Source organism: Giraffa tippelskirchi, chromosome 9, assembly GCF_054371585.1.
Source record: "Giraffa tippelskirchi isolate mGirTip1 chromosome 9, T2T-mGirTip1v1.2.pri, whole genome shotgun sequence".
Lineage (NCBI taxonomy): Eukaryota > Metazoa > Chordata > Mammalia > Artiodactyla > Giraffidae > Giraffa > Giraffa tippelskirchi.
The window spans coordinates 32,910,018-32,937,376 of record NC_137283.1 but is presented as its reverse complement, the minus strand read 5'-3'; the positions used below and the strand labels follow the sequence as shown (position 1 = coordinate 32,937,376).

Here is a 27,359-nt window from a genome sequence, read left to right as displayed (position 1 = left end):
AGCAAGGATACCTGCCTTCTGGCATTTCCTCTACCATCATCAGGTTCCTGATGCTGAGACAATGCTCAAACAACTTCTCTTTGGAGAAACTCTCCCTGACCTCTGTCTCCAGTGGTTTCATCCTTCTCGTCTCTGCTCCTGTATTTCCCTTAGTTTTATTTGATGAAGTTTTGCTTCAGATAATAAAGCAAATAAAACAACAAAGGTCTGACCTTGAAACAATTTTAAAGTGCATACACACTGGAAGGTGGAATGAGGATATAACCCCCACCCCGCCCCAAAGGAGTATTTCTCATCAGCTCCAGGTTAAAATATCATGTCTTCCATCAATACCACCCTATGTGGATAACTCTCTTTTTGTTATTTAAGCCCAGTTGTTTCTGCATTCCCCTATTCCTTTCCTTCCCTGGCTTGTGAAGGTCAGTCATGACTAAGGTGCCATCCTAATATTGGGGGAAAGATGTTGAGTATGATTCTGGCTATTGTCCATCCTCATTCTTTACTGGCCTCCATGGAGACGCCCCCTGTTCTGCTGGTCCCTGGCCATCCTAGACAGGTGTCTGCTGAGGTGCACCTGGCCCCGCCTGTTCTCTGGAGTCCACGACACCCTTCTGCAGCCCTCACATGATGTTATTAGACTCAGAGCAGTAGATCAGAAATGCACGTGACACCTGTGACCATGGCAATGAATTTGGATACTCTTTCTTTCTAATATAAAAATGTTCTTCCTATTCAAAAGAAGATGGCTCCTTACACGTTTTGCCTCTTCAGCATCCATCAACAACTCTTACCAACAGATTCTGCTTATCTGTATAGCAACAAACTCAATTTGCTTATATCTGTGAATCATGAATCTGCTTATGAACAAGTATGTTTTGTTCATTTAAAATTTGACCCTTTATATCCACTAAGCCCTATATTTGGAAGGAACAAGATTGGTAACTTTCTTCAATAAAATGTATAAATACTTAAACATGTTAATATTTTATTAGTAAACATTAGAGTATTTCTGGGCTCCAAAATCACTGCAGATGGTGATTGCAGCCATGAAATTAAAAGATGCTTACTCCTTGGAAGGAAAGTTATGACCAACCTATAGAGCATATTAAAAAGCAGAGACGCTTCTTTGCAACAAAGGTCCGTCTAGTCAAGGCTGTGGTTTTTCCAGTGGTCATGTATGGACGTGAGAGTTGGACTATAAAGAAAGCTGAGCGCCAAAGAATTGATGCTCTTGAACTGTGGTGTTGGAGAAGACTCTTGAGAGTCCCTTGGACTACAAGGAGATCCAACCAATCCATCCTAAAGGAGATCAGTCCTGGGTATTCATTGGAAGGACTGATGTTGAAGCTGAACCTCCAATACTTTGGCCACCTGATGCAAAGAGCTGATTCATTGGAAAATACCCTGATGCTGGGAAAGATTGAGGGCAGGAGGAGAAGGGGACGACAGAGGATGAGATGGCTGGATGGCATCACTGACTCAATGGACAGGGGTTTGGGTGGACTCTGGGAGTTGGTGATAGACAGGGAGGCCTGGCGTGCTGCGGTTCATGGGGTCTCGAAGAGTCGGACATGACTGAGCGACTGAACTGAACTGAGAGTATATTCTACTCTAGGTACAGATAATTATATCTATTGTTGTTGCTTTTAAATAGACTAACTAGGACTTCAAAAGAAAACCTCAAGATACTTTAAGTCCTGTTTTTCAACTTGTTTTAAAAAGAAAAATAGATTTCATTCGCATAATCCAGTAGTCATATTTAATTATACATCTCTACATTTCAAAGAACATATTTGCCTTGAGCCAGGGAAAACAGAATCCCAACACAGTTCATATTGAATGTGTGCATCTGAGAACACCACACAGAAGCTGACATATGCACTAGAATTATTCATACCACTTGTATACTTTAGGGGATGAACATCTTGAAGATAAATTCAGAATTTTATGAATAGTAAGTCAAATCTTGATTTTCTTTTTGCAACAACTGGAAGCAGAGGGGTAAATAATCCAAAACAGCAAATAATCTAAAAATAAATTTAATTATGAAATATGTTACACATCTAACCCATTCCAGATGCAGCTAATGATGTTTTACCCAAATTCATAATGAAACTGATTTAGATACTTATTAGGGTGGGGCAAGCTATGGAATCAGGTAAGAATGTCTGGAATAAGATACAAAGACAAAGTAGATTCAAAATTCAGATGTAATTCCATTGCTTTTTAACTTTCCAGCAAGCCTATTATTTTAAAGAATCATACTTTTCACATCATTCTCAGAGGACAAGTCTGTTTTGTTTGTCTCAAATGTAAGCAACTCAAATGTTAAAAGTCACAAAATGCAGTCAAATGCTTGTGTTTATCTTATCAGTCCATATTCACAATTGGGCTTTCCCAAGTGGCTCAGTGGTAAAGAACCCACATGCCAATTCAGGAGACACAGGTTCAGTTCCTGGGTTGGGAAGATATCCTGGAGGAGGGCATGGCAACCTACTCACACTTCTTGCCTGGTGAATCCCATGGACAGACAGAGAAGCCTGGCAGGCTATGGTCCACAGGGTCACAAAGAGTTGGACACGATGGAAGCGACATAGCACGCAGGCATGAATGCATGGATCCATAATTAGCCCACCAGTATATCTCAACCAAATTTGACGATTTGAACTTAACCAAAATGACCTATAGTTTCCCAACTTTGCGTTACATGACTTTCTTTGCCAGACACACTTTCTCTGCTCTTGTCACAGAACTCAACTCAGGGGGGTGTGACAGAAATGGTTTCTGAGGTTTGAAGTCTGACAGAAATTACAAAAAGAAAACAAACAAACCAGCAATAACAACCAATAATAATTGAGCATGCCTTTCTCACTCCTCGGACGGAGGCTGCTCTTGGTTGGGGGTGTCCCTCACCTAAGGCAGGATGATGGTGGCCACAAAGAAAATGAAAAAAGTCACTGGAGTCAATCAACTCTAGGCTCCAACTGCTTATGAAAAGTGGAAAGGATGTGCTGGGATACAAGCAGACTCTGAAAATGAGCAGACAAGGCAAAGCAAAACTGGTTATACTCACCAACAACTGACCAGTCTTGAGGAAATCTGATATAGAGTATTATGTCATGTTGGCCAAAACTGGTGTCCATCACTATAGTAGCAATAATGTTGGATTGGGCACAGCATGTGGAAAATACTACAGAGTATGCACACTGGCTGTCACTGACTCAGGTGATTCTGCTATCATTAGAAGCATGCCAGAACAGACTGGTGAAAAGTATCACATGTATAATTTTCCTTAATAAAACTGACTAGAGATTGTTTTTTAAAAAATAATAATAATAATTGAGCCCTTCCTCTATGACAATAATCACAGTAAGAGTCTGACATATGTCCTCCCATGACACTTTGAATTGTGTTAAAGTTTGGAAACTGTCAGAAATATTTAAGGCCCTGCAGAGAAAAGACAAAATGAGCTTGTGTCTCAAAACACCAGAAAGTACACTACACTCTTATACTCTGGGAAATCAAAGACTCAGAACAAGGCAGAGTGAAAGAGAAATAATGATGTTAAGAAAAAGAGCTAAAGTAAATAAATAAGGTGCAATTTATGAGCTATCACTGTCTTCCACATTTGCCTTCTTTTGTGATATCATGCCAGTACTAAAGCATGTTTTGCAAACCTTACAGTCAACATAAGCATTGAAATTAAGAGTAACACACTTCAGATGGATTAAGCTCAGTTTTGAGGCACAACAATTGACAATACAGTATTTGTTTCTTTATACTGGACATTGAAAAACACAACAAAAGGATCTGTAACTGATAAGCAAAGACAGAACAGTCACGAAATTTTACTAGAGACCATTGCAACTTGTTCTACCTTTATCATCATAGTGTTTTGCTTATTCTTTCACCATGAATGTCTTTCTACATTGTAGGTATACTGTGCATGTTTGTCTTAATCTCTCCACTAAACTCTAACCAATTTAAACTAAGAGATGGATTTATTTTTCCCTGAGAAAAAATAATGCCAAAGAAGTTAGCTTAGTGCCCCTCATACGACAGAATCTCAGTAACTACCTCTTGAACTGAACTTTGTCTGAAGATCATAGAGACATGAACACATTTAACAGTCGTTTAAGAAATGGGGTAGCCTAATGGTCTACAGCAAACTGCCTGGGTTCAAATCCTGGCTCTGACACTTACAAGCTGTTTAATCTTGGACAAATATCCCTTTGCCTCACTTTCTTCATAAGTAAAATTGTAATAATGCTACTGAGTATTAAAAATGTCTATATATATATATATATATATATATATATATATATATATATATATATATAAAATACTTCAAACATGCCTGGCATATATGTAATTATTACTGTTCTATTATTCTTAATTTAGTTGTCCATGAAAATTACATTGGATTGAGGTTCCAAAGGAAGGGAAGATAAAAAAATGCTTCACGCCTCATGAAGGATATTGTTTGCAAGAGATTACAAACTTATAAATCTTCCTTTTTCTTCTGTTCAAGGTAAAATATGGGGAACCCACTACGGAAATGTCATCTCCTCCTCTCTACACAGAGAGTTCCTAATTCATCCCCCTCTAAAATACTCATTACTTAAGCACATTAAATGGACAGAACTTATGGAAAAAGGGACAAAGTATGTTTTGCTTCTCAAGATGACTGTTTTTGTTGGGCGTTACTTCTGATTTCACTTCAGTTTGGGCTCCAAGAGCCAGGAAAGTTTTGTGGTTGGTGTCTGATAAACGACAGAAAATAAATCCAGTGGATAATCTATTTCACCAGACAGCAGAGAACCAAGACAATTTAATACGGCCTCAGCCTGGCTGATTAACCGTCTATAAATCACTCTTTTGCTTCTTGTGCTGATGAGGAATAAGATGCTAGCATCACTCGGAGAAGCCAAAGAATAGCAGGTATTCCACAAACAGGTCAATAGTGACTTTCTTCATCAAGACTTTCTTCCCTCGCCTATCCTTGTCTCTCCTAATCTCCCATTTTACTACACTTCTTAACATCTTTGAGGATCATTGAGGTGCCCAAAAGGCCAAGTTCATCCTTTTTCTCTAACTCCTCCTGGACTAAAGGCCTTGCCCAGCTTAAACAGTTAATTTACCGTAAATATTCCTTAGTGGAGCTCTTAACATACTGTGTTAAATCTTTAGCAGATCAAGCAGACCACAAAAATAAGGATATAGAAGTAAGGAGAAACAATAAATAATTTTGGTTTTATAGCTAGGCATTAAAATTTAGTCCCTAGAAAGACTACACATTTTCACGAGGCCACAAAGAAGAACATATTAACAAAATCCTCAAATAAATTGTCCAGGTTTTTTTCAGATTAGCAGAGAGGAAAGTAGATAACAGAGTCCAGGGTGATTAAATTTTGAAAGGGCCTGCCTGCGTCAGATTGGAGAAGGAAATGGCAACCCACTCCAGTGTTCTTGCCTGGAGACTCCCAGGGACGGGGGAGCCTGGCGGGCTGCCATCTATGGGGTCGCACAGAGTCGGACACAACTGAAGTGACTTAGCAGCCTACGTCAGGGTAGAGCAAAGTCTCCTAGAACAGTGCTTGGGAAGTGAGAATGAATGTAGGTTATGATCAATAAAGTTTATGGAGGAGGACAACGGCAAAATGGCAACATCATTTGATTATCTTCCCTATGAGTCTTGGGGACAAAGACTAATGTTTCAGTTGCAAAGTTCCTGTTATTTTCTCTAGCATCTATTCATCTTAGTTTTAATAAACATTGTGTCAATATATTACTTTAAAAACTGGTAAAAAGTGACACTTTAGGCAAGTTTACTCTAGTGGAGCTCTTGGTCCACCACCCCTTCCACTTGCAGCCATGAATCTGGGTCACTTCTAAAAGTTCTGACAGAAGAGGAAGAAGGTGAAACAGATCTAAGAGCTGGGCTGGCAGACCCATGGAAATGAAATATTGCTGAGCAGAGCTATTTGGTAATTACAGGCCATTCAAATACTTCCTCTCAGCACTGGAAAAGTGACAATGATTAAGTCAGGTTTTGCCCTCAATGTGGTAGAAAAGAAAAGGGAAAGCAAAATCAAAAACAAAAAAACAAGGAAATACAATCTAATCGAGAAATGGTTATAGAAATAGTACAGGACAAGGAAGGGAGTGCCAGTTAGTGGGGAATAAGAGGTAGGGAAAGGGGTTATGAGGGATACAGAAAAGAGGCAACTTTTTAGCTGGTCCAGGGAGAGAAGGGTAATAAGACAGTCCTGATTGAGGGCGTAAGTCTTGCAAACAACAAAGAACACAGTCCATGGACAGCTTGGGGAACTTTAAGGACCTCCAAAGTGAGTAACTCAGCAATTAGTGATAGTATAGTGTATTTTTTATTAAAAGAATATATATATATAATGTTTACCCTAATGCTTCTATAATACTCAGAGGAAACAACCTAAACCGTTTCTCTTAACACATCTCAGCAAAAGCAATCTGCTTCTAAGATTTTTTTTTTCCAAACTCAATGGTAGAAACATCACATATTTACCAAAACTCTTCAAGTTTATTTAGGAGAGGAGGCATTTGTTTTCCTCTCCTGTTTATCGTAACATTCCTAGTTGTATCCTTTTTATCTCATGAAAAGAAATGTCTTATGATTATAAAAGTAATACATGTGCTGTGCTTAGTTGCTCAGTCCTGTCTGACTCTCTGTGACCACCTGGACTGTAGCCCACCAGGCTCCTCTGTCCATGGGGATTCTCCAGGCAAGAATACTAGAGTGGGTTGCTATGTCCTCCTCCAGAGGATCTTCCCAACCCAGGGATCAAATCCAGGTCTCCCACATTGCAGGCAGATTCTTTACCATCTGAGCCACTAGGGAAGTGCAAAATCATACGTAGTTTCTGGGAAAATATAGGAAAGAATAAAAAAAAAAAAAAATTAGAGTCAGTCATGTCTCTATCACCCAAAGATAATCACTCTTAATATCATGGTATACATCATCAAATGCTATTTTCTGTATAAACTTAACATATTTATTTTTAAAACTTTAAAATCATAAACAACATTAAACATACACATGTAAGAACCTTCTATGTCCTATCGTCACTGCATTGTCTTCCACAATATTATTAATTTTGCATAGGGTTTTACAGTACGGGGCTTCCCTTGTGGCTCAGCTGGTAAAGAATTTGCCTGGAACGCAGGAGACCTGGGTTCGATCCCTGGGTTGGGAAGATCCCCTGGAGCAGGGAAAGGCTACCCCTTCAAGTATTCTGTTTTCAGTATTCCATTAACCTGTTCTTGACCATCTTAGAATGTTTCCACTTTTCACTACCTTTGACCACTTTTTGACAAACGAGAACTTCTATGGCCTTCCTCTTCTTGGATGTAAAAACCTCTCAGGGTCTACAAATGTAAGGCAGTCTGGGCCTCCTCTTTAGGGGACCTAAGAAATTAGTCTACCTAACTGAGCCTGCGGAACGTGAATGTGGAGCGGGGCAGCTTTTGCTGCATGACAAGCAATGTCTGTGAGCAAAGAGGCTATAATTGGCATTATATGATCTATCAACTAAAGAACGGTGGGGAAAACCCCTCCTTATCAACTGATTCCTTCTTGCTTTACATACAAAAAAATATAGGCTCTCCGGCTGGGCATGGTGCTCCTTTGATCTGTTTTTATTACATGGCAGCTGCTGGCTTTTCTGAACTGTAAATGCCTATGACTCTTTCCCCAGCAGTGAGATAACCATTGTCCTCTGGGAAACTTTAAAAAGAAATTCAGATTATATGAAGAGCAGTGTGAAGCAATACTTGGCTATAAGAATCCTCTTACTAGCTAAAGCATTTCAGAAAATGCTAAGCTGAGTTAAAATAACCTGAGCAGAGCTAAGTAAATAATGATAGCTATGAGAGAGACAGGCTAGAGGAATGTCATTTCAGCTCATTCAAAAAAGAGAGGAAATGTTGCTCATAGGAAAAAGACTCCTATATTAACTATTCAAATTAAAGTGGAGAAAAATGTATGAAGTTGGAAGAGTATGCTTGGAAAAGAGGATACATAATTTTAAACAGTGTTACACAATGGGGTCTGATTAATGGGAGCAGATGCAATTGTGTGAGCAGTTCTGGGTTAGACCAAGGATCTGCAAACTCTTCCTCCTAAGAGCTAGAGAGTAAGTATTTTAGGTTTGACAGGTCAGACAATCTCTCTCCCTAGACTACTTAACTCTGTTGTTATAAGAAAAAATAGCTGTCTCCATGTTCCAATAAAGCTCTATTTATAAAATTTGATGGCAAGGTGGAGACTGCCCATGGGCCATAGTTTTTAGACCTTTGGTTTAAATGATCAAAATGGTTGCAGCTCTCAACCTTCCTTTCCTTTCTTTATGAAATGGAAATTATATTTTCTCAGTTTTGGTTGTTATAAGAATTAATTGGGGCTTCCCAGGTGGTGCAGTGGTAAAGAATCCGCCTGCCAGTGCAGGAAATACCAGAGATGTGGGTTCGATCCCTGGGTCAGGAAGATCCCCTGGAGAAGGAAATGGCAACCTACTCCAGTGTTCCTGCCTGGAAAATTCCAAGGATAGAGGAGCCTGGTGGGCTACAGTCTAGGAGCTCACAAAAAGCTGGACACAGTTGAGTGCATGCGCACGCGTGCACACACACACACACACACACACAATGATTAGTTAACAATCATGAGAGATCCCAATCTAGTACCTGGCCCTAAATTTACACTCATATGTTAACCAGCAGCCCCTACACGCCCACATAGACCTTTTCCAAGTTACTGATCATTATTCACAAGGGAGCATTGCCTCAGATAATTATGCATACAAATTAAAGACAGAAAAGCAAGTAGAACAGAGTGATATAATAAATAGAAGGCAGTTATTGATTTTGGTTGTGGTTTTTCTATACATACAACTCCAGACAAATCACTGAAAAGCATTGTCTTGCAAATTGAAGAAATAGAGTAAAGTGCAACTGCAAAAACAAGTTGAATCTAGTTGATATATAATTTCCATAAAAATAAGGCTGTTTCCTCCTTGTCATTTTTGAGCTTTTATATATATATATATATATATATATATATATATATAATATTAGAGAATAATTACAATGGTGTGATGGTTTTTGCCATAGATCAACATGAACAAGCATTCAGTTCAGTTCAGTCGCTCAGTCGTGTCTGACTCTTTGCGACCCCGTGAATTGCAGCACGCCAGGCCTCTCTGTCCATCACCAACTCCCGGAGTCTACCCAAACCCATGTCCATCAAGTCGGTGATGCCATCCAACCATCTCATCCTCTGTCGTCCCCTTCTCCTCCCGCCCCCAATCCTACCCAGCATTAGGGTCTTTTCCAATGAGTCAACCCTTCGCATGAGGTGGCCAAAGTATTGGAGTTTCAGCTTCAACATCAGACCTTCCAAGGAACACCCAGGATTGATCTCTTTTAGGATGGATTGATTGGATCTCCTTGCAGTCCAAGGGACTCGCAAGAGTCTTCTCCAACACCACAGTTCAAAAGCATCAATTCTGCGGTGCTCAGCTTTCTTCACCGTCCAACTCTCACATCCATACATGACCACTGGAAAAACCATAGCCTTGACTAGACGGACTTTTATTGCCAAAGTAATGTCTCTGCTTTTAAATATGCTATCTAGGTTGGTCATAACCTTCCTTCCAAGGAGTAAGAGTCTTTTAATTTCATGGCTGCACTCACCATCAGCAGTGATTCTGGAGCCCAAAAAAATAAAGTCTGACACTGTTTCCACTGTTTCCCCATCTATTTCCCATGAAGTGATGGGACCAGATGCCATGATCTTAGTTTTCTGAACGTTGAGCTTTAAGCCAACTTTTTCACTCTCTTCTTTCACCTTCATCAAGAGGCTCTTTAGTTCTTCTTCACTTTCTGCCATAAGGGTGGTGTCATCCGCATATCTGAGGTTATTGATATTTCTCCCGGCAATCTTGATTCCAGCTTGTGTTTCTTCCAGCCCAGCGTTTCTCATGAGGTACTCTGCATATAAGTTAAATAAGCAGGGTGACAATATACAGCCTTGACGTACGTACTCCTTTTCCTATTTGGAACCAGTCTGTTGTTCCATGTCCAGTTCTAACTGTTGCTTCCTGACCTAACTGGCATTAGGTATACATATGTTCCCTCCCTCTTGAACTTCCCTGCCATGGCCTTCCCTATATTACCCCTCTAGGTTGTCACAGAGCACGAGCTTTGGGTCTCTTGTGTCCTATATCAAACTCCCAATGGCTGGCCATCTATTTTACATATCGTAATGTATATGCTTCAATGCAATTCTCTCATATCATCCCACCCTCTCTTTCCCTGTGTCCATAATGTCTATGTCTCCTTTGCTGCCCTGCAAGTAGGATCATCAGTACTATCTTTCTAGATTCCATATATATGCATTAATATATGATATTTGCCTTTCTCTTTCTGACTTACTTCACTCTGTATACAAACCTTTAAAAATACTTTCAAGAAATGGAATTTCAATTAAAAAGTAGAAGCAGAAACTTTTTGTTATGGAGGAAAAGTGTAAAATATTCTATTTAAGATGATTAATTTTAGTCACAATGACACCTTTAATTTTGATCAGAAGTGGAGTCACAGTAGTTTTACTTTAGGAAGTTCTCGACTGACTCTCTAGAGAGCACCACTACAGAGTTTTTGAAACGTTTTTAAATGAGATCATTTTATTTTACACGAGGTTCCTTGTAAAAATTATTGTCTTTCTGTACATCTAATTAAAATAAAGACGTAATAAAGAATTTACCATTTTAATTAAGGCATATTTTTTAAAGCAATTACTGTGTCATTAATAATTCTTTAACCGACTTTCTTGCACAAAATGAGTAACATTTTTACACCATGAAGAATCAATACACATTACTCACTTACATTAACAAAGCTACACAACCCAAATGAGTCTTCACTAAATTATTTCTCATGTAAACGAGAGGAGTTTGGAGAATCAAGAGCTATTAATAACCTAGTGGAACTTCATTTAAAAGGGAGAAATCTTATCCAGGACTAGATACTTGTATGAGATCATTTAAATGCAGAATTAAATAATATCATGTAGAAACAGATTAACAAATTCCATAAGAAGAACTGAGGAAAGACAGCTACCATAAAGGTTTTAGAGTATAAATGATTCACTACTCTATTTGAAACATTACCATCTTACATTTTTGTCATGAATTTGTGATTAAGGTTTTCCCATCACCACTCTGTTCCCTGTCCCGCTCCCTTCCCCAACACACAAGTCTGGGTTGCCTTTCAGACAAATGGGCGTCCAGGGGACATGGAGACCAGTGACTTTACAATGCAATCATTAGGGCAATCTTAAGGAGTGTATTTTCAGAGGTTAGTATTTTCTATAATTTCTTCTAATATTATTATAGGAAAATCTTAGAAAAGACAAAACTAAAAATACTCAAGAAAATTTGGGTTTTTTTTTTTTTTTTTTGTATTGTTTAGTTGTTTTAGCAAAAAGAAGAAGACTATGCTGTAAAAAAGGCATTAAGAGGGAAAAAATATATGGCACTTTTAATTTTATCCACTTTATCTCCAGTTGATAATGTGGAGGCTGATATGGACCCCTCTACATGAAATCGAAATGCCCAAGGTCACCTAATATCCAGTGACCCTGGGGAAGAACTGTGTAAGGGACTGAATGATCGAATGCATAAGTGCAATAGTGACTCTGGGTCCTTGTTCTGTCTGAGATGTTTTCTGAGCCCATCAAGGTAACAGATGTTGGGAAGGATATTAACACAAGTTCTTGTTGGGTCACTTGGTAAAGCTCTGAATCAGCATGGTCAGTTTTGATGAATGGTAAGTAATGATAATGAAATTAAGACCATTAGTAAAGCCAATAAATCATCAAGCCAGACTGTGAACTTATGGATAAGTGAGCTGGGCTTGGGGCCTTGTGATCAACTTGCTCCAGCAGTCTTATAAGAATTTAGATAGCTTTTATGAATTGTGCACCGAAGTTTCAAGAAAAATTATTAGTTGGCAGATTTGTGGTTAATTATCTCAGTTCTCACAACTAGGCCAGAAAGAAGCCTACTGGGGTGGAGGGGAGTGGACGGGTCCACAGCCACCTGGCCTTTTAAAGATTTACTGAAAATATAAATTATCCATAATTTTTCCCAGAACTATTTGGTTTTCTTTTTTAATATTTAAAATTTTTATCCGTCTGAAATAAGTAGTATTGGAATTCTTGATATAGCAGAGTACATGTATAATTTATAATAAAATTAACTTCAATGACCCTCAAGGAAATGTTTTTCAGTACTCCTCCCACCATGACTACTACAGTCAATTTTTTTCTTCTCAGAAGAACATGAATTTATATTTCATAGAAGAAACACAGATAATTGATATACTTATGGAAATATTTATATATTTATTATCAATGCAAAAAAATTGCTTTGTTCATTAGTTAAAATAAAAAACAACAGCAATGCTGACTTGGGTATGTTGAGACAGGTACTCTTATCCTGATTAGTGGGAATGTGAATTATTTTCTGAAAAGCAATCTGGCAATATATTGCCAAAGCTTAGAAAAGTTAATAGTCTCTGATCTAGTCATTTTATTTTAGGAAATCTACCCTATGAAAGTAGTAGTTTGGTATTAATATTTTGACAAAGAAGTTGGTGGATATTTATCTCAGAATTATTCTTGGTAGTGAAATATTACCAAAAATATCTCTCAACAAAAATTTGATTAACACATATTTACCCCTGGGATGTTACACAGCTACTCTGATGGTGTTTTTGAAGAATTTTTAATAACATGGGACAACTGTTTTAATATAATGATGAATAAAAAATAGCATATATACTTTCATCTACAGTAGGCACAGACAAATGACTTGAAGGAAATATACTATATTATCAATTACTTCTGAGAGGTAAAATCATGGTTAATATTTATTTTATGCTTTATATTTTACTGCATTCATTTTTACCACAATGACAACGGATTTTTTTTTTAATTATATGTATGCTGGTGTGTCAGTTGTATACGACTCTTTGCAACCCCATGGATTGTAGCCTTCCAGTCTCCTCTGTTCAAGGAATTTTCTTGGCAAGAATATTGGAGCAGGTTCCCATTTCCTACTCCAGAGGGTCTTCCCAACCCAGGGACCAAACTCTTGTCTTTTAAGTCTCCTGCATTGTCAGGCAGATTCTTTACCACTGTACCACCTGGGAAGCCCCATTTTAATTATAGGGAAGAACTACAATATAAATATGATTCTGGGTCTCAAACCAAACAAAAAAAAAGCAGCGTTACTTACAAAAAAAATCAGCTTAACCACAATTTTTCCTCTCTTGGTCCGTTACATGTAACATTATTAGTGTTTTGCTGCCAAATCCAGCATTATTTCTCTCATTAATAACTTGATGAATATGAAATGAGTTATATACTAATTATGTAAAACTCATTACTGCCTAACAGACATAAAAATAACATTAACTCAGAAAAGCATCTTTTTTGCGCTGAAACCCTGATGATTAAACTGCCTGGAAAAATGAAGCTCCCATCATTTAAATTTGCCAAATTTCACCAGAAACTTAGTCACTTCATCATCAAGCTATATTGTCTCTTGGTTGGTTAAGATCATTAAACTTATCGAGCAAAGATTGGTTTTACCTAAAGGAGTCTAAAAGTTCAAGAACACAAATATATTTATATTCTGATCATTCGGAATTGGACTGATGACCTCAGTAAAGAACGACAAACTCTGGAAAGCATAATAATCTATTTATATGGATGAGTACAGAATACAATAATAGTTTATTCTGATTAGTTCTAGATTTTAATTGCTATGAAATCTTAGCAAATTTACTTGAAGTGACCCCGAAGTATGCCAGAGACTTACTGTAAAAAGTATTCCTTCTAGCAATATTTATACTGATGAAAATAGGAGAACATTTATCTAATAATTGACCTTTTAAAATATACATTATGTTTTTATATAATGAAAAGTTATGCAATCATTAAAAAAGGTGTTGAGTGAGTGAAATGCAAAAATTGAAGCAACATACATTAAGTAAATATTGAAATCTTTATGCATATAATATACATATACTGCTGCTACTGCTAAGTCGCTTCAGTCGTGTCCGACTCTGTGCAACGCCATAGACGGCAGCCCACCAGGCTCCCCCGTCCCTGGGATTCTCCAGGCAAGAACACTGGAGTGGGTTGCCATTTCCTTCTCCAATGCATGAAAGGAAAAGTGAAAGTGAAGTCGCTCAGTTGTATCCAACTCTTAGCGACCCCATGGACCGCAGCCTACCAGGCTCCTCCATCCATGGGATTTTCCAGGCAAGAGTACTGGAGTGGGTTGCCATTGCCTTCTCCATAATATACATATATGTATGCATAATTTTCCCATTCCTTTTTCTATCTATATAAATCCATATATATGTATGTATATATATATATATATATAGACAGATAAAGCAAAATTTTGCCCCCAAATATCATCTCTAGACAATAGTATCATAGTTTTATTTTCCTCCTTTTTATTTTCTGTTTCCAATTTGCTTGTAACAAAAAAAATGACCCCAAAATCTTTGCAGTCTTCTCATCCATGAACCCATTAAATAAATTATGTTAATAATAAAAACAGAACTTTAATATGAATCAAACCATGGTAACTGAGGCTAAATCTCGGTAATCCTGAAGTATTTATTTATACAACTGGGGACAAAAAGCTATTTTAAAACTCTTGGCAGTTTTTCTGTTAGTGTTAGAATATTGCTTTTCCATATAGAGGAAGGGGAGTATCAGCCCTTCAAAGAGACTTTCAATTAAGCAAAAGTGAAACCTTAATGGAGTGGCCAGGACTCAAAATGAGGTTAGGAGGAATTAAAGTGCTCCACATGACCCTGAAAAAGTGTGTGTCCCTTCTGTGTCTTTTTGTCCCTCTGAGATTCTGTTTTCCTCAGAGGTAAGCACAGAATGCACAGAAAGGGGTAGTGAGGGTGGAAACTTTCTCTTTGCTAGTGGGATGGACAAGGCCATAGGGTGATTATCTCAGAGGCTTGAGGATACCGAGGTTCCAATCATGCAGAACACAATCTGTGGGAGAGATGATCAGAAAATTCCTAAAAAGTCTTGGCTTTCCACAACTTGTAATCTATGTTGAAATGTAAGACATGTAATAACTCCTTGTCAAGGAATATTAATGAGCTAAGTTTGCAGAGGCCTGATGTTATAGAAATAATCTGAAGGATTAAAAATCACTTTTATTTAGAGGACAAGGCAGAAAAATGTGCCTCTTTTCTTCTTCATAATCTGATATTATCTCCTAAATAAGGTATTGTAGGAACATGTTTAGCTATAAGTAATACAAAACCCAATTAAGAGTGGCTTAGGCAGGATAGACACACAGTATTCCATGGAACAATAGGGCAGCTGCTGACACTGGTCTCGCTATTCAATGAGGTGACCAGAAACTCTGTCTCTTCCTCTCTTTTCCATTTTGTCATCCACAGCATGCTGGGGTTTTGGCCTTGAATTTGCTGCCTCATAATTATATTACAAAGTGGCTGCCAGATCCTGACATTATACTTGCATTCAAAGACAGAATAAAAGGGAAAGACACAAGAGCAAAAATTTTCCCAGAACTTCCATCCTTACCACCAGCGACTTTCTATCAGATCTGTCACACAGACACCCTTGGCTGAAAGAATGGCTGAGAAACTATTTCATTTTTTCCAACCCTTCAGGGAGGTGCGTCAGAGACAGTAGGCTTCAAAGTGACTCTTTATAGCCAAGCAAAGTCTCTCTCACTTCTTGTGGCTTTCACACTTACACAACAATTTTTCGGTCATTTCTGCTTGTTCCTTTGGTTGCTCCCCACAATTGTTACAGAACATCTCTATTTTTCCATTTTGTCTGAGAAGTCCAGATGTAATAACACATAAACTTCAGTTAACTTGGAATGACAAATTTACTGATGATTTTGTAAATCAGAAAGTGCAAAAGGGCAGACAAAGCCCCTGGACAAGATAACATCAAAAGCTTTCTTTCTGCCATGGCCATGGGAAGATTAGAGGATGGAACACTGCTTAATTGCAACATCGGGCCAATATTATGTTTTACTGGCATCTCTTGTTCTATTAACCTAAGAGGACACCTGCTAGAGAGATGATTCCTGGTTTTGGAAACAATGAATACTCAAAGCTAAGTCTATAACCAGTGTTTTCAACTTCTTTTTCCTTATTGTCCTCCTGAGAACCTTTTTACATATCTATTTTTTCTTAATTGCTTCCCCCATTAATTAATAGGCAAACGTACTGATTATCTGTTTATGTACTCTGTGTATCTGTATGTTATACACAAAGAGAGTAAGATTTTTTTTTAACCCCCTCCAACTATGAACCAATTTTTACTCCCCTGAGGATAATACTGTTTCCACAGAGAATGCATGTTTGTACCATAAAGAATTCTTTTTAGGAGAGGTGAGAGGAGAGAATTAACAGAATCATCTGAACTGACTCTTGGAGGATGGAAAGAACTTGGTCCAAGTTTATGGTCCAAACGGATGGGAGAGTTGGACTATAAAGAAGGATGAGTGCCAAAGAATTGATGTTTTTGATTTCTGGTGCTGGAGAAGACACTTGAGAGTCCCTTGGACAGCAAGGAGATCAAACCAGTCAATCCTAAAGAAAATCAGCCCTGAATATACATGGGGAGGACTGAAGCTGAAGTTCCAATGCTTTGGTTACCTGATAGGAAGAGTCAACTCATTGTAAAAGACCCTGATGCTGGGAAAGATGGAAGGCAAAAGGAGAGGGGGTGGCAGACAGTGAGATGGTTGGACGGCATCACTGACTCACTGGACATATACATGAGTTTGAGCAAACTTCAGAAGATAGTGAAGGACAAAGACGCCTGGAGTGCTGCAATCCATGAGGTCACAAAGAGTTAGGCAAGACTCAGCAACTGAACAGCAACAATCCTCAAAGATATGGAAACTCTCAGGTTGTATCCTCGGGAATCTCAATGTCAGGCTTCAGAGTATAAACTGCGACAAGTGATGAATTCACTAAAGGGAAGGGAAATCATTGAGTAGTGGTGATTTGGTTGATTTCTGGTTTGACTGGTCACCTTCATTTTACTTCTCAAAACAACCGCTTCCAAGTTAGAATAAAAGTCTACCTTAACGATCCTTACTAGTACCGATGAGTATCACTCTTAGTCCCTACCAGACAAAAAGAATTTAACCTGTACGGATAAACAATGACTGGGTACCTACTGAAGCAGCGCTTGAAGACCTAAGAGTGCTATAAAAAATGTCTGAGTCAGGAGAAGTCTGTATGAATTATCAAATGGTAACCTCTCCCCTGAGCTTCTTACCTTAAAGAAAACACCTAGAATCTTAGGCGTGAATAAAAGTTGCTTTGTATTGTACTTTTCTTCCTAAATGGTCATAATTAATTTTGTTGACACAATACACAAGAGGTTAAAAAAGAGGAAGGGCACCATACTGGTGAGAAGATCAACACATTTTTGCCTAATATACCAGAGAAATACACCCAAGCCATTCGGCCATGTGAAAGCAAATTTTCTAAACCTCCAAGGTCAGGAAGATCTCTGTTAAAAACAAACTAAAAAGCTATTGCATGAATGCAGATACACCAGGATCACATTATACATTTAATTTAACCAAGCTTTCAGACAAAATTATGTAATAAAAATGAACGTGAAACTCATAAAGACCACTTTCATTTGCTTTCTTTGGTATTTTATCCCCCTTAGAATAACTCCCACTTTGAGAAACACACACACTCACAGAATAGGATAACTTCATGAGGTGTGCTTTAAAACTAAAAGTGAAATCTGTCCTGGGAGGGGTCAATTAACATTACAGATAGATACATCTTTTTTTGTCTTTGGGGTGATAGATCAATAAATTTAAAAACAGGAAATCTAGGCAGTTTTTTTTTTTTTCTTGTCCATTAAATATATGACTCTGGCTGTTTCAAATAAATTTAGAAATTATCCTATTGTATTGACTGATCCTTTTTTCTCTTGTGAGGGAAACAAATCTGTGTAATGACTGTGCCATTCAAAACTCTGAAGCACCCAGCTCCTTCTTTCCAAACAAAAAGAGGAAACCATTAAATAAGATGCAATATCTTTTTACCAGAATGCAACACTTGCAAATAGCGGTACAAGTTAAAATTTCTTAAGTCAAAAGGAGGATTTTCCTAAATTCACTTTGATATCTTGGAGTGGATCCCAGGTAAAAGATATTAGCAGAAAAAGTGGTGAAATCCTAATTAAGCCTGTAGTTTAGCTAATATTAGTGTAGCAAAGTTAACTTTAGACGGGTCAGATGTTACCATTTTAGAGGAAACTGAATTAAAGGTATGTAGGAACCAGTGTATTATCCTCATGACTTTTCTGTAAATCTATTGAAAAATTATGCCCAAATAAAGTTTATCTAAAAAGACTTTGCTCACATTTCCCAAACCAAGAGACTCTCCTTAATAGTCCCTGGAGAGCACCATCTTTTCTGGTCACCTGAATACATCAGGAATTATTTTGCTCTTTTATCTTTTAGTACACAGAATCATTTAATAAACACTTACTGCATTCAATTCTACAAATGGAACAGCAAAGTTGCTCTAGACTTAGAGGTGGGAATTCTAGATTTGGATTCCTCACGAGCTTTGAGATCCTGTGCATGTCTTGTAACCCCTTAGTGGCTCTTCCCCTTCACTTTAAATCTTCCCAGGGCAGGAACCCACCTGTGCTCGTATCTGGACCTTCAGTAACCCATCCCAGAGGAAAAAGGGTCAAGAGGGGGGTTCTAGAGTCAAACTTAGTTTACATTTCCAGCTCATACACTAACCAGGTGTGTTATTTTGGGGCAAAATGTTTAACATTTCTGAGTTTCCATTTCCTCATCTGTGAAATGAACTGTTGAGATAATCAAATAAGGTGATAACTGCAGACCAAAGGTTAGCCTGCCTCTTGTACAACACAGAACAATCCACAAGGAAGTTTTTATTTTCAACTTTGAAATACTCTTCTAGTATGTATCATGTGTGAAATTCCCTTAAATGTATTTGAAATATTACTCATTTCAAATGTTACTTATTTTATCCTTCTGACAATTTTATGAGTTAAGTACTACTATTATTGTTATTATTAGTTATCATCATCCTATTCTACAGATGAGGAAATACAGGGGCAGAGACGTTAACCTACTTGCCAAGCTCACAAATATACTAAGTGGAAGGACTGAGACCTGTACCCACATGGCTGGCTCCAGGGTGTCTAGTCCTCAAACACTAAGCTATCACAGAACACAGTCTGAATGGAGACACTTAGGATCAGATACTGTCTGCCTTCTTCACTGGGGCATCCTGAGACTGCCCAGGAGGTGCTCAAACACACGGTAACAGACTGAATGGAAGTAAGCAGCCCCTCTAAAGACGGGAGCTGAGTCAAACATCTGCCCATCTGTCTCTCAGCATCCTAACATTCACCAAGACCCTCTCACATCCTGGCCACTGTGTTTCAAATGTTTGATTCTCATTCAAGTCTCAAAACCATCCTGTAAGTTGAACCAAAATACTTTCTTTTTCCACCTGGAGAAATCAGAAGACACAGAGAGAGAGAGAGCTTAACTTCTCAAAGTCAGAAGTCAGCTAATCAGAAGTGCGGCCAGGATCAGAACCCCAGGATTCCCACTTTCAAAATCAGGATTTTTCCAGTATATTTGCAGGTTCCCAAATAAGATCATTGTTGGGTCGGCATTTTTTCACAGAGTGGCTCCTTCCTTCACTTGAGCCAGTTCTCTGTTAGATACCATCTCACAGTGACTTTCCCTGATCTCCCTACATAAACTGTACCCCACTCACTTGCCATGCTGTTACTCTGCTTTATTCTTCACATATTAGTATTTGACATCATATTGCATTGGTTTATTTACCTTCTGTCTTCCAACTGAACTGGTAGGTTCTAAGAGGCAAGGGACTATCTGTCTTGGTCACAGTGTATCCTAGGGCCTAGAATCATACCTGATGCAGAGAAGAGACTCAGAAAAAAACATTGCTGAATAAATGAATAGACATGTAGGAGATTCAAGTAATTGTTTGTTATTAACCTTATTATGATTAGTAGTATCTCCTTTTATCAGTTAGGTAACTCAGTTAAGACAAAGGTTTATTTCCTAATATAAAACTGATGGGAAATTGAGTGAACAATGTTGGTTTCAATCAGATCAAAGCACAAATTCCAAGAAACACCATTAATAACCAGGAGACCACACCCTTGGGACAAGGATGTCCTCCCAGTACAGAACAGCCAGCATCACTGAGTCACCAAACATGGCCCTGGTTTTCACTGTTTCTAAATCCTCCTAAGCTCACAAACAGCCCTCTGCTGCTCATCATAAATGTTCTTAATTCATCTCTCCTTTTTCCATCAGGAAACAACTGGCCTTGGTTTATTTTTTATCACTTTATTTACATGTTCACTGAAAGACCGAACCATTAATTTTCCTAAGAGATGATGACAATAGGATTGATAAACCACAACAAGAAGTATCAAAGTGCAGCTTCTTCACCCCTACAGCCTGCGGCAGCTGGTGCTGCAGGCAAACAGCCTTTGCTGATACCCACCCAGCCCCGGGGATTCTGAAGGTGGTAGGAGGCACCTTTGTTTATAAACTTGGAGTGAGCTCAGGCACTTTGATGACCCAGATAACGTGCCAAACACAGACCAACTGAGAACTCTGTGGGGAGTCCGGAAGCCTAAAATAGTAAAGTCAGATTTGAGAGCTATCTCTAAATGAAGTTCACGATAGGCACAGAATATGTGGGCGAGGCAGCCAGGGGCAGGGGGCACACAAAGGGTTAGCTCCTTTGTTGGAAACCTGTTCTGAGTGATGGCGGTAAAGTGGAACAAGCCATTTCCCAGATGGGTCTTACCTTTCACCTGCTTTCAGAAGCTTCTAGTTCTATTGTGTCCAATGCATGCAGCAAAAGGGAGCCAGACAGCTCACTGCTGAATGGCAGAGCTCCTCAGGCCTTGCAGACAGGTTATTTGAACAACAGGAATGTGGTCTCATTTCCTGCTGTCTCCGGACTCCAGTGCCACCCAGGCGAGCAAGCTTTCCATCCTGCAAACACACAGGCCACACGGTTCCTCTCACTTCAAACAGCTATGGTGTGTGTCCTAGGTTACTACAATATAAAGTGCTCAGTCTGACTCTGAAAAAATCAAGCAGGGACTCTCCTAAAAACACACACCTGGGAGCAATGGGTAACACTGCCCACCTGAGCTCCTAATCTCTCCACTCACCTGAGGTCCCAGCTCTAGACATTCAGTAGATGGCCAGGGAGCTCTTGGAAATGAGATTGCCCCGTTTCACTTCATACCTACTGGTGAAGAAATGGGGCCAGGGAGAGCATTAGTTAGGGTAGGAGAATCCATACCTTTATATGCTCTCAATGGATTTTAAAAGGCAGCTCAGCTGCTGCATATCTGATAACCACTTTTTTCAAAATTCCAATGATTCCCAAACATGGCTGCCCATTATCTGAGTTGTCCGAGAAGTTTGTAAATGGTATTGATGCCTGTCTCTTGCTCCATGTTATGGTTTCTCTATGTGGGGGCCGCCCTGGACTCCCACCAGTGATATCCAAGCACTTTACCCTCTCAAGGAAAAATGTCTCCAGACATTGCCCGGTGTCTCTGAGAGACAAAACACGTGCCTTCTCTCCCCTAGTGGCAGTGACGAGCCATGTTCTGTTTGCCAGCTCATTTTCATGTGGAGTATTTTGTGACTTCATTTTCCGTACATCCATCTATGCCCTTTTACTCCCTGGTCACTCTGGCTGATACGTGTTCCTTCAAAATACACAGGCACATGTGTTTTGGGAGAATGCTGAGTCCATACCCTGAGCTCTAGGCCAGCTGGCCTGTATATCTCATGTTACATGTTCATGGTCAAGACTTGCATTTGCACTGACTTAAACACATCACAAAAGGGAATGGACAACTGATAATACACTACAAATGAGGTGAGATATTTTGAAAAAAAAATCAAATTAAAAGGACCAAATGTGGCAAAATGAACTCACTCATTTAATATCTATGAGTGTCTATAATGTGCCAGGGAGGGAGGGACACAGACAAGATGGATGGCACGATGCAGTGTATCCTCTGGAAAGGGAGAGACAAGCAAGGTGCAGAATTACACACCGAGTGAGATAATTTCACACAGCCTTGGGTGCCATGAAGGAAAAAAAAGAGGGTGACACGGGCGGAGAATCTTGAACAGCCGGAGGCTACTGTAGGATATCAGAGGACACAGTGGCCATGACATTTGAGCATAACACTGGTGCTGTCACTCTCTGCTGGTGACATGAAAATTGGTGTAGTCTTATAGGAAGGTAATTTGTCAATATATATCAGGGGTCATAATACTGTTGATGTCATCCAATCATTTAACAAATATGACATCTCTGAAGATATGCCCTGTCAATATCACCACGGGGACAGTATGCCAAGGAAATTTCCAAAACACAGAAAATAACTCAAAAATACAAAAACTTCATACTATTTTATAAAACTAGAAGCTACTTAATTGTCAACTAAAGGGGACGGTAGGATGAATTCTGATAGTTTACTAAAACGTGGAGAATGCTTATGACATAATGTAAAAAAGTTATATAATATGTATATAATATAAATACATATTATTTAATATATAAAGTATATATATGTAATATATATAATATATTTTTAATATTTATATAATATATATAAATTTTGTCAATGGTTTAACAAAATAAACCAAAGTTCAATGTGCCTATACACATTAATTGTATATAAAACTAGATAGGTAAGAAAGATGGAAAGAAAACTCAACAAAATAATAACAATGATTGTGTAGGAGGTGGCATTTGTTAGGGACTTTTTTCCTGTTTTTCCAAGTTTTTTGATACATTTTTCAAACAAATTTCTAAAATACTGCTTCCAACTTTTGATCCTGACTTTTCCTCCAATTTTTAACCTATATGACCCAAATCTGATTTCTCTTTTGAGGGTCACCTCAAATGCTATATACAAGTAGCCTTATGTGACTACCTTGACCCCAGAAATAATACACTGTTTTCTGTCCACTGCTCCAAAAAACATTTTGCCTTCCTGTTATGGGTTAAATTTTGTTCCCTCCAAATTCCCATGCTGAAGCCCCTAACCCCCGGTACCAGAATATGACAGTATTTGGAGACAGAGCCTTTGACGAGGGAATTAAATTAAAACAAGGTTGTGAGGGCCGGCCCAAATCCCATCTGGCTGATGTCCTTGTAAGAGGAGGAAGTTTGGACACACAAAGAGACACCAGGGATGTGCACACAGAGGAAAGCGCACGTGAGGACACTGAGAAGGGGGCTCTCTTTAAGCCCAAGAAAGAGGCCTCAGAGAAAACCAGACCTGCTGGTACCTTAATCTTGGACTTCAGCCCCCAGAGTTGTAAGAAAGTAACTTTCTGTTGGTTACACAGCCAGTCTGTGAGATTTTGTTGCAGCAGCTCTAGCTGACTACTACTGCTTTAGTGCAGTTCTAACAGAATTACCAGTGGCAGTGTGCTTATCTTTCTCTTCCACTTGCTAATTTGCTGATTGAGCACTGGACTCCTTTCTAGGTAACTTTAGTGTCTTTTACAGTTCCAGGCCCATCCATGGCAGTCATTCAATAAATGTTGGCCAAATGAATTATCTGAACTTTTTTTCCTTAAGTAATTTGGGGACATAATGTCTACAGAATTTTAATAAGTACTGTCAAAAAACATGGACTTTCAATTATAAGGCGATTAAGTTCTGGGGATCTAATATACAACACGGTGATTATTGTTAATTACACTGTATTATAAACTTCAAAGTGTCTAAGAGGGTAGCTCTTAAATGTTCTCACCACAAAAAACAAAACAGCAGTTATGTGAATTATGTAATAGAGGTGTTGGCTCACCTTACAGCAGTGATCATTCTACAATATAGAAGTATATCAAATAAACATGCTGCATACCTTAAACTAACACAGTGTTACATGTCACCTGTACTTCGATAAAGCTGGGGGGGGAGCAATTTAAATAAGAAAAAAAAAAAAAAACTAAGTAAGAAACAACTCAGCTCAAAAGAAAAATTGATATTTGTACCAACAATAACAAATAACCCATTGGTAGGCATTCTTTATAAAATATGTTCATGATCAGGAATTATTTCTACTCCAAAATAAGCACCTCTTATGCTTCAAAAACTAAGCAGTTGTGAGGTCATCAAAAATTTTGTAGTGAGTTTCAGGAATGTCAAATTATTTTTCTAATGTCTATATTAGCTCCACAGATGCTAAAGGGATAATTTGGCAAATAATCTACTCTTTAATACACTGAGATCTCACTTTTGAGTGTGTTCTAAATTTTCTCATAAACTTTTGAATATTATATGTACATAATACACATATAAAGGTATTCCTTTACATTTTTCAAGAATGAAGCTGAATTCAAATAATCATCTTTCATCTCAGCATTTTAACATATTTTAGATCCTTGGATTTCAAATGCAAGGTCTATGAACCAAAAGCCTTATCAGCAGGGCATTTGTTAGAAATGCAGAATTTCAGACTCCACCCTGACCTACTGAATCACAGCCTGCTTTTAAGGAGTCCTCCAGATGACTGATATGCTCATTAAATTTTGAGAAGCACTGCTCTAGAATATGGGCTCTCAAGATTAAATGACATGTTCAACCTATCTTTTCTATTTATCTGATAGATTAAAGAAGCAGTATTTTCCACAGTTACAACCAAAGCTATTGTAAAATTCTTTATACCCTTTATTTCATATTTAGGCAAAGGTAAGGACAATCAGAGTCATTTTAAATTTAGGAAGTGTATCTAGCTTAGTCTTTGCAGATTTATCTGTAACTTGGAGACAGTGTCTTAGATAAGTGAATGGATGGTATAAAGAAATCCAATGTCCTTTAAATAAGTTACAAAGTCAATAAAGAAACAGGTGAAGTACAAATAAAAACCTCTTCAGAATCTTCCTGGAAAGACTAAGAGCCAACCTAAATAAGACAGTCCAATTTAAAAACAACAGGGAAGTCCTCAGATTCAAGGGTAATAGTGAAGGTGACTGCCAGAAGTCACTTTTCTTGAGTCTGAGATTAATAAAATGCATTTTAAAGAGAGTGTTATGCTCTAATACTAATTGTAAATAAATAAATGTTCAAATGGCTATGAACAAATGTCACTATGATACAAAGACAGAAAATATTGATTCCTCCTTTTTCCCTACCTCCAGGCCCTGATTTCACAGAAGAATTCAACTGTATTTATGGCTCATGAACAAATATAATGGTAAAAATGTTTTGTGGGTATAAATACATTTTTCCCAGGGGTTCAAACTGCATTCTAGACATTATCTCATTAATTGCTCTGTTAAACCTTTCTCATTGATTTTTATATTTTTTGAACCATCAAGTTCACTATTGTTTGCATATGAAAGAAAGAGTTCACTTCAGTTAGAAACTGAGATCTTAAGCATTTTTGTAACTGCGATGTTATATCTCAACTGACAAGGAGTTATTGGAGTGGCTTAAAAAAAAAGTGACCTAACACTATCATTTATTTATTTATGTATGAACTAGCCAAAAGTTCTGAGAATGTCTTGGGAAGATTGTATCAGGAACGTAAATATTTGACTAAGGTACCTTGACTGTGTCAACCAGGAAGAATAGATCTGAAGATTAGACATATGCAAATGTCTCATTTTGGAAAGGAAAAACAAAATGCTAGTATGCATTATTAAATAAGCTGTCTCACAAAATAATTCAGTGATCACTAGAGGCCAGTAGGGATTTGCTAAGCACAAGGTCATTCCAAACCAGCCATATCCCTGATTTTGACAGAATTACCAGTTTGTTTTTTTTTTTTAAGTGCATAGGTGCCATAAAATTCAACTAATAATACCTTTTCTTCACTGAGCACGTCCCATGTGCTATAAACTGTGGGAAGCACTTTATAAACATCATATTTAATCTGTTGAAACCCACGAGAAGGTATTATAACTGACAATTTATGTATAAGGAAGACTACTCCATAGTCATGAGGCTGTTCCCAAAGATAACCTTCCTATGGTACTATTTTCAGTAAATCTGATTTGCTTGTGAAATCATAAGGTCAGTAGTCCTCCACCTGAGTGATCTAACACTTTGTCCACAGTTTCTGTTAACTACAGTATTTTTGTTTCAAGAAAAGATATTCCAACAACTAAGATGATAAGACTAAGGCGACACCACAGTGAGATACTGCCACATACCCAATAGGATGGCTACTATTGAAAAAACAAACAAACAAACTGAAAGCAACAGGTGTCGGCAAGAATGTAAAGAAAGAGATGAAAGGTTGTATGGGACCCATTCGAGGAAAATAAGGCCAATGGAGAAGCTGAATCAGATCAGCTTTCTCTTTTCTCTGGGGAGGAAGGCTGCATGCTGCCTAGCCCTTGTCCTCATAGAGTGCTTCCCTCTTTGAAAGAGAAGGATTGCACTTCTCCTCATATAGCTGTCTCTCTCTACAAAGAATAGCCCTAGCAGGCTAGACTTTCTCCTTATAGATTTCTCTCTCTGATCTAGTTTCTTCAAAAAGTCACTAAAATGGAAAAATAATTTTAAAAGAGAGAGTGCTCAACAGTTAGAGAACTAAGAAATGTAACAACACAAGGAAATCTGCTGACCTTGACTCTTGATTCAAATAAGACAACAGTTAATATTTCTTAAAATGGGTTCCCAGGTGGCTCAGTGGTAAAGAATCCATCTGCCAGTGCAGGAGACGCAGGTTCGATTGCTGGGTTGGGAAGATCCCCTGGAGGAGAAAATGGCAACACATTTCAGTATTGTTGCCTGGGAAATCCCACGGACAGAGGAGCCTGATGGGCTTCAAAACGTGGGGTCACAAAAAGACACGACTTAGCAACTAAAATAAAACAAACAGTAATTCTTAAAGAAGTGGAAAAAATTCAATGTTGACTAGTCCAAATGCTCCTAATGTTTGAATTCTAGGTACTTTGATAGGCTAATAGAGATGGTATCTTTGGGTGGAGTATGATCTGAACAATTCTAGGTTCCCCAAATCTAGGATCTCTTTTCCTATTAAATTTTGAAGGTATGTGGTCTTCAAAAAAGAACCACGTTTTGAAACCAAACCCAGTGCCCTGGCTAGACTGGAAGCTTTGAAAGGCACTGCCTTTCTTTCTTGGAAGGATTGACTTGTGTGGGCTTGCCAATAT

General features: G+C 38.3%; 1 protein-coding gene across 7 annotated transcripts in view; it reads right to left on the bottom strand.

The window, feature by feature from the left end:
* Nucleotides 1–27,359, bottom strand: part of SUCLG2 (succinate-CoA ligase GDP-forming subunit beta) — a 626,520-nt gene that overhangs the window by 174,837 nt on the left and 424,324 nt on the right. For 2 of the 7 annotated variants that reach the window (XR_014064917.1, XR_014064920.1), the window contains exons 12-13: nt 26,808–26,935; nt 20,510–21,185 (exon numbers count right to left, since the gene is read on the bottom strand). The gene's annotated coding sequence lies outside the window, so the exon portion shown is untranslated. Of the gene's footprint in view, nt 1–20,509; nt 21,186–21,367; nt 21,448–26,807; nt 26,936–27,359 lie in introns of those variants that run through there. The other 5 variants (XR_014064916.1, XR_014064919.1, XR_014064921.1 and 2 more) reach the window with 4 other exon arrangements.